The sequence below is a fragment of the Penaeus japonicus genome, unplaced genomic scaffold (genome assembly GCF_977035675.1).
Source record: "Penaeus japonicus unplaced genomic scaffold, GWHDUDI00000001_assembly GWHDUDI00000014, whole genome shotgun sequence".
Lineage (NCBI taxonomy): Eukaryota > Metazoa > Arthropoda > Malacostraca > Decapoda > Penaeidae > Penaeus > Penaeus japonicus.
In genome coordinates this window covers 11,284,842-11,289,841 of record NW_028234416.1, presented here as the reverse complement: position 1 = coordinate 11,289,841, position 5,000 = coordinate 11,284,842, and the positions used below count along the sequence as shown (strand labels likewise).

The window sequence follows — 5,000 nt, the reverse complement described above, 5'->3', positions numbered from 1 at the left end:
GGGGATGGAGGGATGGGGAGATGGAGAGGGAGGAGGAGGAGGAGAAGAGGGAGGAGGAGGAGGAGGAGGAGTAATGGGAGGAAGAGGAGGAGTAGGAGGAGGAGGAGGAGGAGGAGGAGGAGAAGGAGAAGGAGAAGGAGAAGAAGGAGGAGGAGAAGGAGGAGAAGAGGGGGGAGGAGGAGGAGGAAAAGGAGAAGAAGGAGAGGGAGGAGGAGGAGGAGTAACGGGAGGAAGAGGAGGAGGAGAGAGAGATAGAGAAGGAGGAGAAGAAGGACAAGATAAAAGCTTAGAAGGAAAATAAGGAGAAGAAGAAGTAAAATTAGAATGAGGACCCGTAAGAGGAGAGGAGCGGGGTGGGGGTGGGGGGGGGGGCGTGTATTGAAGAAGTTGAACTGGAAGAAAAAGATAGATTAAAAATAGATAACATAAAGGATAAGAATAATAAGAAGGAAACGAAAAAAAGATGAAACTTTCATGAAAAGAAGGCCATGAAAATGCCAAGACAGATCACCGCCATCCGTCTCGCCCAACATAGCCACATACGTAATTACGATAACATAACCTACATATACGACCCGAATTCCGTCGGTCATTCATCAGATCGCAAAAATCGATTAAAATAAAAAACGGGTGACCCAGTTAGCGCGCAAGCCTCACCCTCACTCTCACCCTCACGCCCTTACGCCCTCGAAGAAGAGGTGGAGACACAGCACCCAAAGAAACTGTCGGGGTTGACAATCGCCGGAAGAGAGCGACCTCCGCAAGAGGTTGCGTTATTGCATATCCAGCCTCTGTCTTTGTTTCTGTTTCTCTGTTTCTCTCTCTCTCTCTCTCTCTCTCTCTCTCTCTCTCTCTCTCTCTCTCTCTCTCTCTCTCTCTATATATATATATATATATATATATATAAATTATATATAATATATTATATATATATATATATATATATATACATACTTATATATATATATATATATATATATATATATATATATATATATATATATATATATATATAACCTTTTATATAATATATATTATATTAAATATAATATAATATATATAAAATATATATATATATATAATATATTATATATATATATATATATATATATATTATATATATATATATATAATATATATATATATATATATATATATATATAATATATATATATATATATATATATATATATATATATATATATATATATATATATATATATATAATATAATTATATATATATATATATATATATATAATATATATATATATATATATATATATATATATATATATGTAACCTGTTATATAATATATATTATATTAAATAACATATAATATATATAATATATGTACATACACACACTTCCTCTCTCTCTCTCTCTCTCTCTCTCTCTCTCTCTCTCTCTCTCTCTCTCTCTCTCTCTCTCTCTCTCTCTCTCTCTCTTTCTCTCTCTCTCGCTGTCTCCCCCCTCCCCCCCCTTTCCCTCTTAGTACGCGTGTTATATACAATCACATATACATTCTCAGACGTTTTACGACTGTACTGTCTCGAAGGGCCGTAACAAAACGTGAGGAAACGGCGGATACGCTCGCCAGAAAAAGATCATTTTCGCGTCAAGGACATTAGTCATAATTGGTAATAACCGCGGGGAAAATACACGCAAAATTGCCCATTCTTGTTACTGTGTAAACGAGAACATAGAACAAATTCCCTGAAGATATTCAAGTACAGTGATTCTTTGCCGTTGCCCAACACACACACGCGCGACAGCCAGGAATTTTCTCGTAGTCATGCAAGACGCGGCAATATCAATCCGCGTGGGAACATGGCAGCTGGACCGAGATGTAACGATACTTTTGTGCGATTCTTATCAACGCTGACATCGAGCAGGGTGCGCGGTATGGAATTCGATTCGAAATCCCTTGGTGCGATCCGCTAAGGGGTTTTAGGGGATCGAACTCCATCAGAGACGGAGATAAAGAAGAGGTTCTTCCAAGAGGTAGGAGTCATGAGTCATATGACATGTGCGTTGTGTCACTCATGGTTGGCGCTCTCGAACGCGCCGTGTCACCTCGACGTACCTCTAGATTGTCTAAGAGAGACTCGCGACTCGCACTGAGACGATGGTGACACGGATATGTGACACTATTGATGTAGCCTTTTATCAGAGAGCGTGGGAAAGAGAGGGGGGAAAGGGAGAGAGAGAGAGAGAGAGAGAGAGAGAGAGAGAGAGAGAGAGAGAGAGAGAGAGAGAGAGAGAGAGAGAGAGAGAGAGAGAGAGGAGAAAGAAAGAGAGAGAGAAATAGAGAAATACCCAAACATGAAATAGAAAGAAGGCTAAACCCATAATACATACAAGACAGAGAAACGAAAGCAAGCTAAAGCAACATCCAGATAAAGCTCAGCTTAGAGAAACCAGAAGAAGAAGAAAAAAAGTCCAGCGGGAGCCAGAGAGAGCAAAGCAAGCCGTGAAAGTTGGACGCGCCGAGCCAAACGCCTGTGAGCCACACCCGGGTTCTCGGAATAAAAATCTTTCCTTCACGACATGCAGAACACAATCGCCTGTCCATATCTAATCTTGAACGTGGACATAACTAATCGGCCAATGAGCACATCGTGATGGCCGATAAAGCTTGAATTGCCAAATTTTCTTTATTATCGGCACTCAGACGTGTTGTCAGAACCTCGGCCATGGCTCTTACGTCACTGTCGGTGCGTCTTGGAGAGAAACGGAATTACTCTTTGGAAATCTGGAAATCTGGAAATCTGGAAAATGTACGTTACATACTTTATCGAAATTCTTGTCGGCACTCATTCTAATTACAGCTTTGTTGCTGATTTGATATATGTGCGATGCGATTTAAACATGTGCAGGGACTTGTTGAGAAGATAACCTATGTAGATCTATCATTTTGAGATGTAAACTCGTGCCAAACTAAATGTGTTCTTGATATACATTTAAGCTTTATTTTCCGGTTATAGAGTTGTGTTTAAAGTACAGTGACCATGGCTGCACTGCATGTATTAAGCATCAGTATGAAGCCAAGATCATTCTGTAGCCTTCGTAGTAATCTGCTCCATGCGATGGTACAGCCAAGAATGCAGAGTGCGCCTTTGTCCTGTGAGTTATATGCTATTGTTTGTTTTTTTATAAAATAAAATTCACTAAAACTCACTGTTGCCATCTTTAACTTTGCGTAACTGTCCAACATGGTATTCGTAAAATCCGGAGTGCAGTAACAAAAGTCTCTACGGTAACAATTATTAACCGTTCTACACTACACATTCGAGAAACAGACCTGAAGCTGCCTCGGAGATGTTGGGCACGTCCAGTGAGAGTGCAACTTTCACTTGCTCCAACGCCTGGCAGGGGTACCACCAGCCCCCCTCCCCTCCCCCTCCTTCTCGCCCCACACGCAAGAAACCTGACTAAAGCGGCCAAACGCCTCTGTATGTTTTTTTTTTTTAACCATACTTTTCTGGCTCGTTCCCCTCCTTTTCTCTTCGTATATGTCTATTTTCTCCCCTAAAATATCTCAAACTTGTTCCAGTCCGTCGGTGATTATTTCCTCCCCCAAGTCATTTTCCCCTACAATGTTTTTTTCCCCCCTGCAATCATCCCCCTCTCTTTCTCTTTGCTTTCTCCGTCATTTCTCCCGTACGCGCTAATCAAAGTGTTTTCTTCACGTGTTTCGACAACATAGTGATAACAACATATTTCCGGTGACTATGAAAAGCGTTTTGTCATGGTGGTCATTACGGTTTTTTTTCCCTTCGGGGAAAAACAGGTCATATAACGGTGTTCTTGCCTAGTAATATTCAGGGAATGCTTAAGGTCAGCCATATTCTTTGTATTTGTTATGAGTAAACTCGCATTACTCAGGTGGTCTCACAGCGCAGAACCATGCATAGTTTTGTGTTTTTGTTTTTACACAGCAGTCTGACCTTGGACGCAACAGGAATCACAGTCGATAGGTTTATATATATATATATATATATATATATATATATATATATATATATATATATATATATATATACATGTCATATACATATACATATGCATACATACATACATACATACATATATATACATATATATATATATATATATATATATATATATATATATATATATATATATATATATATATGTATATGAATAACCTGGAGACGCTAAGTTCCCTGTTGCCACTGGCTTCAAAAGGTCCTTATTTTTTCATTGTTTTTCTCTAATATGTGACCATCAGGACGGAATATGGGACCTTTTGACTTTCTAGTCGTTAAGTTAAAATGAAAGTTTGTCCACTTCTCATTTGATATATGTATTTCTTCTTCTTTTCTTTCCTTTCCTTCCTCGTATTTTTATGGTATTTCATTTTTTTATTTAAAGCGATCAACAATCTAAAAAGTATATATATATATATATATATATATATATATATATATATATATATATATATTACTTTAAAATTTATACATTTTAATTGGTACATTATTATATTTCTTATCTAATCGACCCTCCTTCTTTGTTTGCAGGTGAGTTGAGAGAACAGAATGCAGAGAGTACTTAACGGGATGAGAGGTTATTCGGCCTACAGAATGGGATAGAAACTGGCCAGGTGAGTTGTTGCACGACATGACAACACCAACTTTCTCTAATCGTCTGCAACGGTCCTGGGATGGACTTCTAAAGGATTAGGTTGAAGTGACCATGCTTAACGCAGCGCAAAAACGCCAGCCTTCACTATGTTAGAAAAGTTAATGCATTTCCCTGCGTTAATTCCCCGTTCGTAGATTCGCTACAGCTTTTGTTTTGTTTCCAGACAATTTTTTTTTGTAATTACCGTAAAGAAAGGAATCTTTGACTCCTAAAAGGTCGTCCATGGATCAAGCAAGATGCATATTCGTAACACACAGATAACACCTCCCATACGACTTAAAGAGGGGAAAGCATGAGCCAATTACAAGTGGAGAATCAAAGCAAAATAGACG

General features: G+C 38.6%; 1 protein-coding gene across 4 annotated transcripts in view; it reads left to right on the top strand.

Moving 5' to 3' along the window:
* The window catches only part of LOC122246970 (venom dipeptidyl peptidase 4), a 119,217-nt gene that overhangs the window by 78,594 nt on the left and 35,623 nt on the right, over window positions 1–5,000 (top strand). Inside the window, exon 1 of one of the 4 annotated variants that reach the window (XM_086543913.1) lies at window positions 4,544–4,627. The exons of the other annotated variants lie outside the window; for them this stretch is intronic. The gene's annotated coding sequence lies outside the window, so the exon portion shown is untranslated. Of the gene's footprint in view, window positions 1–4,543; window positions 4,628–5,000 lie in introns of those variants that run through there. 4 annotated transcript variants of the gene reach the window in all.